Source organism: Pleurodeles waltl, unplaced genomic scaffold, assembly GCF_031143425.1.
Source record: "Pleurodeles waltl isolate 20211129_DDA unplaced genomic scaffold, aPleWal1.hap1.20221129 scaffold_295, whole genome shotgun sequence".
In the NCBI taxonomy this organism is placed as follows: domain Eukaryota; kingdom Metazoa; phylum Chordata; class Amphibia; order Caudata; family Salamandridae; genus Pleurodeles; species Pleurodeles waltl.
This window is the reverse complement of record NW_027150001.1, coordinates 150187-161000: the sequence shown is the minus strand read 5'-3', so window position 1 is coordinate 161000 and position 10814 is coordinate 150187. Positions and strand designations below refer to the sequence as shown.

General features: G+C 47.7%; 2 non-coding genes across 2 annotated transcripts; one reads left to right on the top strand and one right to left on the bottom strand.

Annotated features, from left to right (window-relative positions):
• Window positions 1-5748: 5748 nt before the first annotated feature.
• Window positions 5749-5858, top strand: TRNAL-CAA (transfer RNA leucine (anticodon CAA)). The gene is made up of 2 exons: window positions 5749-5786; window positions 5813-5858. It is a non-coding gene; the product is annotated as a tRNA-Leu (tRNA).
• A 298-nt stretch (window positions 5859-6156) lies between these two features.
• Window positions 6157-6229, bottom strand: TRNAK-CUU (transfer RNA lysine (anticodon CUU)). The gene has a single exon. It is a non-coding gene; the product is annotated as a tRNA-Lys (tRNA).
• Window positions 6230-10814: the final 4585 nt, after the last annotated feature.

Below are 10814 nucleotides of genomic sequence, written 5' to 3'. Positions count from 1 at the left end.
CCACGACCCTGAGATTAAGAGTCTCATGCTCTACCGACTGAGCTAGCCGGGCCACATAACACAAACCTTGCGGTCCTTTGTGTGACTCCTCTGAAGAAACACACGTGTGCCGATTCTACTGTGTATTTTAAAGCTCCCGCTTCCAGTGCTGCAGCTCCCTCTGTCTCTACCTCTCGCTCTGCCTCAGTCTCATCACACCCCCCTGCCTGCCTCTGGATGGACCAAGCTGACACTCCACACTCACTGCTAGGAAGCCGCCTCTCCGCTCCCCGTTCGCCCTCTCCCTTCACTTCAATGGAAATATTCCAAAGCAGACGCTCTCCGCCTCCAGCCCCTGGCACCCCCTGGCAGCTCTGCACCTCTGCAGGAGGCTCAAGGACGCGTGTCTGTCCAGCAGCTAGAGAATGGGGCTTTTCTGCATCTCATTTATACTTCCTTTTTTCGCTGGATTCAAGGACATGACAAACACACACTCCCACAGAGAGACTGTGAAGGACAGACTGAGCCCGCAGCGCCTCACAGCCGGCCTACAGTGAGCTACAGCAGCTGAACACAGTCAACGTACAACTCAATAGCACAGCTACAGGGCGCTTGTGAGGCCCTGGCAGGGACTGTCTCAGAAGGCCACACTGGCGCAGTGCAAACAGCTGCACCAAAGCTGCGCAGAAGCATCACAGGAACAGACTGGCACAGTGCAGACAGCTACAACCACTGTAATCAAGAAGCACCTCAGGTACAGGCTGGTGCAGAACAGACTGGTGCAATGCAAAGCCCTGTACCCTGGAGGTGTGGAAGGATCACAGGTGCAGACTGGCACAGGACAGGCTCGTGCAATGCAGAGAGCTACAGCACTGATGTGAAGTGTCAAGATACAGACTGACACAGGGCAGACTGGTGCAATGCAGAGAGCTACAGCACTGATGTGAAGTATCACAGGAATGGCTGGAGCATAGTAGACTGCTGCCATGCAGAGCTACAGCACTGATGTGAAGCATCACATGTGCAGACTGGCACAAGGCAGACTGGCACAATGCAAAGACCTACAGCACTGATATGAAGCATCACAGCTACAGACTGGCACGTGACAGATTGGCACAATGTAGGCAGCTGCAATATGGTGTTTAATAAGCCTCACAGGTGCAGACTGGCATAGGGCATAGCTACAGCACTGATGTGAAGTATGAACGTCGGGACTGGCACAAGGTAGACTGGCACTGTGCAAAGATTTGAAGCATGGAGCTGTAGAAGGATCACAGGTGCAGACTGGCATAGGGCTGACTGACACAAAGTAGAGACCTAAAGGACAGATGGGACCTATCACAAGCACAGACTGGCATAGGGCACGCTGGCATAATGCAGAAAGTTACAGCACAATTCATATATGATGATTTTATATGTATTATTGAGATAGCCATCCATATTTTTTCTTAATAGTCAATAGCAGATTATTAGCACTGTTTCCTTTCATTAACAGGATCGGATAATAAGGGCGCATGAGTACTAGGAGAGACGATACCGGCATGGAACGTGCACCAGGGTTCGGTTGGTGGCTTCAATTTGTTTTCTTCGTTGGAGTTGGAAGATTTCAATTCTTAGAGTGCAGGTTATTTTGTTTGGTTATTGCAAAGAAAGATGAAGGACTAAGGAGGCAGAGATATTTATATGGAGAGCAGGCCTGGGATTGGGCATGTTATGGACTACTGGGAATGTTGGGATATGTAGTTTTTAACATTGATTGGCTGCTGTGACAATCCGCGCCTCCGTGTCCTTAATAGAATTGAAAATTCGTGACGCAATAGCTAGAATTTTTGGGGATTAAAGTACAGGTTTCTGGATGTGTTTAGAGGAGGCAGGGCTAAACCCGGCTTTGAGGCACCTTTCGTGAGTGGAAAGCGCTGTGGAATATGATGGGAGAGATTGTGAGGCAAACTGCAGGAGTTGTGTTTTCAAAGCCTGAGTAGTAATGGTGAAAAGCAGGAAGTCTGTAAAAAAAATTGGAATAAACCTTAAACAAAAAAATACTAATTGCTTAACTGGGGGCTCGAACCCGTGACCCTGATATTAAAAGGCTCGTGCACTACCAAGTGAGATAACCCTGCTCCTTTAGCTAGGCTTGGGCAATATATCTCTTTTCTGTGATGCACCAGGGAGTGTTGTCAGTAGAAGTCATTTCTTTTTAAGACCTCTGACTTCAGTCATGATCCTCTCCCTTTCTCTACCTCTTGCTCTGCTCCAGTCTCATGGACCACTTTCCCTAGACCTGCCTCTAGCTACAAACATGCATCTCTCTCGCTCAGCCTGTCTCAGGGTATATACATGTATCTGTCTCTTTGGACCTGCCTCTGGGTACATACATTTGTCTGTCCAAACTTTCCTCTGTGCACATATATGCATCTGACTCTCTGGATAGGACTCTGGTTACATATATGCACCTGTCTCCGCTTACAGTCGCCTGCCTGTCTATGTCTCTTTACTTCAATGGAAATACTCTAAAGCAGCCCACCCCTGCGCACGTCCCTACCTACTTTGCCGTTCTCAAATGCCACTTTATTAGTGGAATTTATTCTATTCTAAGCAGGCCTCCCCCCACACTTTACTACTGGCTTGTGGCCCTCCCTGAGCATATTAGCCTGCTTTGAAGTTTGTCAGCTTTACTTCCCACTTTATTTGAAGTTCCTATTGGCAGTTTCCTCTGCCCCTTTCAAATTCCCACTTTTCTGACCTGACACTCTACAGCAGTGCTTCCCAACCTTTTGACTTGTGTGAACCCCCACTTTATCACTACTGGAACCTGGGGACCCCCAATGAACCATTATTGGAATCTGGGGACCCCCCACTGAGTCATTACTGAAAGCTGGGGACCTAATCTGTTACTATTATTTGATTTTCTAAGTAATCACGGCCCCCAGAGGAGGCTTTGCGGACTCCTAGGGGTCCCCGGACCACAGGTTGGGAACCACTGCTCTACAGCATGGATGGTTATGAAGGAGAATCTGGGGAAGTTACCTTTTATGATGACTCCGTGGGGTCATTTGAGCGAGACCTTGTCTATGCCCTCGATGCTGGTGTTCGGCACACAGTCAATGTGGCCTTAGATAAAGCTACCCAGACGATTAAGCATCTCTTATTGGGTTTCACTGATCAGCAGGGCTGGGTCCCACATTGCAGCAGCCAGGAAGAGCTGCCGTTTTCGCAAGACCCTTCCGGCTCAAGTTCTGTTGCAAACCCTCACCAAGCTGATTTGAACAAATTGTAGAATCCTTGACTAGGGCGAACTGTTTCTCATCCTCATAGTCTCTTCATCTAAGAGCTGAGAGTAAGGAGGATTCAGATTCCTCGTCTTCCTCTAACAATCCGGATAAGGACACTGATTCTCCTCCCTGTAAATGAAAAGCCAAATCACGGCACACTCAAGTGGCTTCTCAGCCTCTGAAAGTACTCACTTTCGAACCCGAAGATACTGTCCGCCCTAGATCTTACTCCTGGGCTCCGCCTTCGGAGGTAGCCGAATACGTTCAAGCACACATTCGGCATTGTTTCGACAAAGATGTCAGGTCTCGGCTGAGATCTGAATGTCCTAGACATGATTTTCCCTCAAAGGTTACTGAGACTACGGAGATAGATCCCACCCTGGTAACCTATCTTAAGAATTTCTCCAAAGACCTTAAAAAGGGCATTGATCGTGCCTGGTGAGGCTGTCATGACAAACTCCTGGATGTCTCAGGCCCTCCTACTAAGATCTTGGAGCTGGGTTTTTAGGCTAAGGCATCAGGTATCCCTGTTAACCCTGAAGTTCTGGTTGGTTGGGCCCAGAGAGCCTTGTGCTTTCTGGAAAACCCAAAGTGAGCTATCTCTAGTGAGTGGCGGCGCTCCATTTTTAATCAAGATGGATCCCAAACTGACAGATTTGGCCTCGTCTGAATCAGGTCCTTTGGCTGAGGTACTGCTTTTTGGCTCTCCTTTTCTCAAGGAACTTTCGGGGTGCCACAGCGCACAGTTTGGGAATCACTGCTGTCCACGCTCCAGCACCATTTCCAGGGAAGTGTTAATAAACTGAAAACATTTTTTTTACAAATAAAGAACAGGGCGGTAGTATTTATAGTGACTGTGTTTCACAAACTTGAGAAAGTTGGCTCAACAGAAGAATTAAAGTGACTGCTTCACAGCAGGTGGGAGGCACTGTAATCCAGAACTGGACCTTAACACCAAGGACCCTGGGTAGAACAAAGAGGCGTTATGAAGTTGATTCCACAAAAATCATTCATTAAAAACTTTTTGTTTTTGTGTTCTAAAAAAAAAGTGCCAAGGAAAACAATTCTATAATTTATTACTTTACACCAGGCTCACTCTGAAACATTCTTAACCTAAACTTTATACAACCACAGAACCCATTTGTTAAAAATGTGTATTTGTATTAATGTTCAAACAGACCAAAACTCCATAATAAAACATTAAATATAAGGTGCACAATGCTCTGTGGATACTGAGCAGATACTGGAACACAGTATGTAATGTCATCTTATTTTGTGTGCATCTTGTGAACCAGTGAAGTAAGGAGAACACTTGGTAAATAAGTAGCCTCTCAAAATATAACTTCGTATGCAGCCTCATAAATATAGGTTCAATCAATGTAGAATTAACATCGGGTCTCATAATGGCACAAAATGCCATCCGTACCTGTAATACCTTCGTAGACTGGGAAACAGCTGATTGGTTCATGCATCGAAAGAAATCTGGCATATAGGGTAACAACTGAAGCTATTCGTCTCTGTTCTTTGTTTTATTTCTAATAAAAGATCTGGAATTAAAAAATGTATGCACATATACTTATCTGTGTGAAAACAGTGTGCTGCAAATGGGTGTGTCACTTGTTCACATGGGCAAAGTTTGACTCCAGGCTCATGTTCAGGGGTGGGTTCCACTCGCCGGAGGAATGTCGGGCTTTTTTCACTTTTAAAAGCAAGAGAAGCCAGCTTTGAGCTACCGTGCCAGGTAGATCGCCTGGCTGACCATGGACCTCACTGGATGACCCCTGCTGAAAGGGGAAAGTCCACGCTGCAGCAAGCGCCCACTTCTCTTAGAGGCCAACTCAGCAGGAAGATGCGGTGGGGTAGCCTGCAATCCGGCCCATGTGCGGCTGGCGATTTCTGCCAGGGTATTTGGTGTTTATCTTCTGCTGCGGCTGGGAGCGGTAGCTCTCAGAGAAGGTGGTCCGTGCCTGTTGAGAGCGGTGATATATTTTTTCTAAGCACTTGCATGGTTGACTTTAGCGGAATGGAAGATTGCATGCTTAAATGCATCCTGCTCTCCGGTGTGTCGCTAAGAGGCAGCAAGTGCAGCACCTAGAAGGCGCCAGACGTAGCGCCCCCGGCCTGCACTCCAGAGGCCGGGGTAATTGATAATGGACCCTGCTGAGCAAGTGCGAGGACAGCGGCCCTGGGTGGCTGTGGGGGCGCAGCAGGGTGCCGTGGCGCGCAGTTTGGGTTCCCTGCAGCCGGCACGAGCCTCTGAGGAGGAGCGAGAGACGAGCACTGGAAAGGCAGCGGAGCCGAGGGCTGCGGTTCCTGGTTGGTGTAAAGCGGGGATTAGGGTTAAAGAGTGTGAGGTTGGGCCCTCGGGCCCTGGCTGCCAGGTGAGACACGAAGGTGTGTCCTGCTAAAGGGCACCCCGATAAAACCCAGAAACAGAGCTCGCGGAGGCGTGTCACATGCGTGATGATATCATATCCGGCCTTCACCTATCTCAGTTGTCAGGATGGCCGAGCGGTCTAAGGCGCCAGACTCAAGAGCTGTCTCTTCCCCTCAGCTGGGTGTTCTGGTCTCCGATTGGAGGCGTGGGTTCAAATCCCACTTCTGACACAACATTGTTTTTGCTCACTTAAACTCTCCATATTTACACACAGGTCATGGGAGTGCGGCGCAGCAGCGGAGTTAGAGGACGGGGAGCAGCGACCCCCTACAAGTGTGAACATGAAGAGAGCTCTCGTCCCCGCCCGTGTGCAGACATAAAGAGCTCTCGTCCCCGCCCGTGTGCAGACATAAATAACGAAATTGTAAAGTGAAGTCCCGAAAGGGCGCTGTTAATTTTTATAAAACCACTGTTGGAGGTGCGAACCCGAAGATAAAAAAACAGTACAGCACAAAAAAAATGTATCAGCGCCCAACGTGGGGCTCGAACCCACGACCCTGAGATTAAGAGTCTCATGCTCTACCGACTGAGCTAGCCGGGCCACATAACACAAACCTTGCGGTCCTTTGTGTGACTCCTCTGAAGAAACACACGTGTGCCGATTCTACTGTGTATTTTAAAGCTCCCGCTTCCAGTGCTGCAGCTCCCTCTGTCTCTACCTCTCGCTCTGCCTCAGTCTCATCACACCCCCCTGCCTGCCTCTGGATGGACCAAGCTGACACTCCACACTCACTGCTAGGAAGCCGCCTCTCCGCTCCCCGTTCGCCCTCTCCCTTCACTTCAATGGAAATATTCCAAAGCAGACGCTCTCCGCCTCCAGCCCCTGGCACCCCTGGCAGCTCTGCACCTCTGCAGGAGGCTCAAGGACGCGTGTCTGTCCAGCAGCTAGAGAATGGGGCTTTTCTGCATCTCATTTATACTTCCTTTTTTCGCTGGATTCAAGGACATGACAAACACACACTCCCACAGAGAGACTGTGAAGGACAGACTGAGCCCGCAGCGCCTCACAGCCGGCCTACAGTGAGCTACAGCAGCTGAACACAGTCAACGTACAACTCAATAGCACAGCTACAGGGCGCTTGTGAGGCCCTGGCAGGGACTGTCTCAGAAGGCCACACTGGCGCAGTGCAAACAGCTGCACCAAAGCTGCGCAGAAGCATCACAGGAACAGACTGGCACAGTGCAGACAGCTACACCACTGTAATCAAGAAGCACCTCAGGTACAGGCTGGTGCAGAACAGACTGGTGCAATGCAAAGCCCTGTACCCTGGAGGTGTGGAAGGATCACAGGTGCAGACTGGCACAGGACAGGCTCGTGCAATGCAGAGAGCTACAGCACTGATGTGAAGTGTCAAGATACAGACTGACACAGGGCAGACTGGTGCAATGCAGAGAGCTACAGCACTGATGTGAAGTATCACAGGAATGGCTGGAGCATAGTAGACTGCTGCCATGCAGAGCTACAGCACTGATGTGAAGCATCACATGTGCAGACTGGCACAAGGCAGACTGGCACAATGCAAAGACCTACAGCACTGATATGAAGCATCACAGCTACAGACTGGCACGTGACAGATTGGCACAATGTAGGCAGCTGCAATATGGTGTTTAATAAGCCTCACAGGTGCAGACTGGCATAGGGCATAGCTACAGCACTGATGTGAAGTATGAACGTCGGGACTGGCACAAGGTAGACTGGCACTGTGCAAAGATTTGAAGCATGGAGCTGTAGAAGGATCACAGGTGCAGACTGGCATAGGGCTGACTGACACAAAGTAGAGACCTAAAGGACAGATGGGACCTATCACAAGCACAGACTGGCATAGGGCACGCTGGCATAATGCAGAAAGTTACAGCACAATTCATATATGATGATTTTATATGTATTATTGAGATAGCCATCCATATTTTTTCTTAATAGTCAATAGCAGATTATTAGCACTGTTTCCTTTCATTAACAGGATCGGATAATAAGGGCGCATGAGTACTAGGAGAGACGATACCGGCATGGAACGTGCACCAGGGTTCGGTTGGTGGCTTCAATTTGTTTTCTTCGTTGGAGTTGGAAGATTTCAATTCTTAGAGTGCAGGTTATTTTGTTTGGTTATTGCAAAGAAAGATGAAGGACTAAGGAGGCAGAGATATTTATATGGAGAGCAGGCCTGGGATTGGGCATGTTATGGACTACTGGGAATGTTGGGATATGTAGTTTTTAACATTGATTGGCTGCTGTGACAATCCGCGCCTCCGTGTCCTTAATAGAATTGAAAATTCGTGACGCAATAGCTAGAATTTTTGGGGATTAAAGTACAGGTTTCTGGATGTGTTTAGAGGAGGCAGGGCTAAACCCGGCTTTGAGGCACCTTTCGTGAGTGGAAAGCGCTGTGGAATATGATGGGAGAGATTGTGAGGCAAACTGCAGGAGTTGTGTTTTCAAAGCCTGAGTAGTATTGGTGAAAAGCAGGAAGTCTGTAAAAAAAATTGGAATAAACCTTAAACAAAAAAATACTAATTGCTTAACTGGGGGCTCGAACCCGTGACCCTGATATTAAAAGGCTCGTGCACTACCAAGTGAGATAACCCTGCTCCTTTAGCTAGGCTTGGGCAATATATCTCTTTTCTGTGATGCACCAGGGAGTGTTGTCAGTAGAAGTCATTTCTTTTTAAGACCTCTGACTTCAGTCATGATCCTCTCCCTTTCTCTACCTCTTGCTCTGCTCCAGTCTCATGGACCACTTTCCCTAGACCTGCCTCTAGCTACAAACATGCATCTCTCTCGCTCAGCCTGTCTCAGGGTATATACATGTATCTGTCTCTTTGGACCTGCCTCTGGGTACATACATTTGTCTGTCCAAACTTTCCTCTGTGCACATATATGCATCTGACTCTCTGGATAGGACTCTGGTTACATATATGCACCTGTCTCCGCTTACAGTCGCCTGCCTGTCTATGTCTCTTTACTTCAATGGAAATACTCTAAAGCAGCCCACCCCTGCGCACGTCCCTACCTACTTTGCCGTTCTCAAATGCCACTTTATTAGTGGAATTTATTCTATTCTAAGCAGGCCTCCCCCCACACTTTACTACTGGCTTGTGGCCCTCCCTGAGCATATTAGCCTGCTTTGAAGTTTGTCAGCTTTACTTCCCACTTTATTTGAAGTTCCTATTGGCAGTTTCCTCTGCCCCTTTCAAATTCCCACTTTTCTGACCTGACACTCTACAGCAGTGCTTCCCAACCTTTTGACTTGTGTGAACCCCCACTTTATCACTACTGGAACCTGGGGACCCCCAATGAACCATTATTGGAATCTGGGGACCCCCCACTGAGTCATTACTGAAAGCTGGGGACCTAATCTGTTACTATTATTTGATTTTCTAAGTAATCACGGCCCCCAGAGGAGGCTTTGCGGACTCCTAGGGGTCCCCGGACCACAGGTTGGGAACCACTGCTCTACAGCATGGATGGTTATGAAGGAGAATCTGGGGAAGTTACCTTTTATGATGACTCCGTGGGGTCATTTGAGCGAGACCTTGTCTATGCCCTCGATGCTGGTGTTCGGCACACAGTCAATGTGGCCTTAGATAAAGCTACCCAGACGATTAAGCATCTCTTATTGGGTTTCACTGATCAGCAGGGCTGGGTCCCACATTGCAGCAGCCAGGAAGAGCTGCCGTTTTCGCAAGACCCTTCCGGCTCAAGTTCTGTTGCAAACCCTCACCAAGCTGATTTGAACAAATTGTAGAATCCTTGACTAGGGCGAACTGTTTCTCATCCTCATAGTCTCTTCATCTAAGAGCTGAGAGTAAGGAGGATTCAGATTCCTCGTCTTCCTCTAACAATCCGGATAAGGACACTGATTCTCCTCCCTGTAAATGAAAAGCCAAATCACGGCACACTCAAGTGGCTTCTCAGCCTCTGAAAGTACTCACTTTCGAACCCGAAGATACTGTCCGCCCTAGATCTTACTCCTGGGCTCCGCCTTCGGAGGTAGCCGAATACGTTCAAGCACACATTCGGCATTGTTTCGACAAAGATGTCAGGTCTCGGCTGAGATCTGAATGTCCTAGACATGATTTTCCCTCAAAGGTTACTGAGACTACGGAGATAGATCCCACCCTGGTAACCTATCTTAAGAATTTCTCCAAAGACCTTAAAAAGGGCATTGATCGTGCCTGGTGAGGCTGTCATGACAAACTCCTGGATGTCTCAGGCCCTCCTACTAAGATCTTGGAGCTGGGTTTTTAGGCTAAGGCATCAGGTATCCCTGTTAACCCTGAAGTTCTGGTTGGTTGGGCCCAGAGAGCCTTGTGCTTTCTGGAAAACCCAAAGTGAGCTATCTCTAGTGAGTGGCGGCGCTCCATTTTTAATCAAGATGGATCCCAAACTGACAGATTTGGCCTCGTCTGAATCAGGTCCTTTGGCTGAGGTACTGCTTTTTGGCTCTCCTTTTCTCAAGGAACTTTCGGGGTGCCACAGCGCACAGTTTGGGAATCACTGCTGTCCACGCTCCAGCACCATTTCCAGGGAAGTGTTAATAAACTGAAAACATTTTTTTTACAAATAAAGAACAGGGCGGTAGTATTTATAGTGACTGTGTTTCACAAACTTGAGAAAGTTGGCTCAACAGAAGAATTAAAGTGACTGCTTCACAGCAGGTGGGAGGCACTGTAATCCAGAACTGGACCTTAACACCAAGGACCCTGGGTAGAACAAAGAGGCGTTATGAAGTTGATTCCACAAAAATCATTCATTAAAAACTTTTTGTTTTTGTGTTCTAAAAAAAAAGTGCCAAGGAAAACAATTCTATAATTTATTACTTTACACCAGGCTCACTCTGAAACATTCTTAACCTAAACTTTATACAACCACAGAACCCATTTGTTAAAAATGTGTATTTGTATTAATGTTCAAACAGACCAAAACTCCATAATAAAACATTAAATATAAGGTGCACAATGCTCTGTGGATACTGAGCAGATACTGGAACACAGTATGTAATGTCATCTTATTTTGTGTGCATCTTGTGAACCAGTGAAGTAAGGAGAACACTTGGTAAATAAGTAGCCTCTCAAAATATAACTTCGTATGCAGCCTCATAAATATAGGTTCAATCAATGTAGAATTA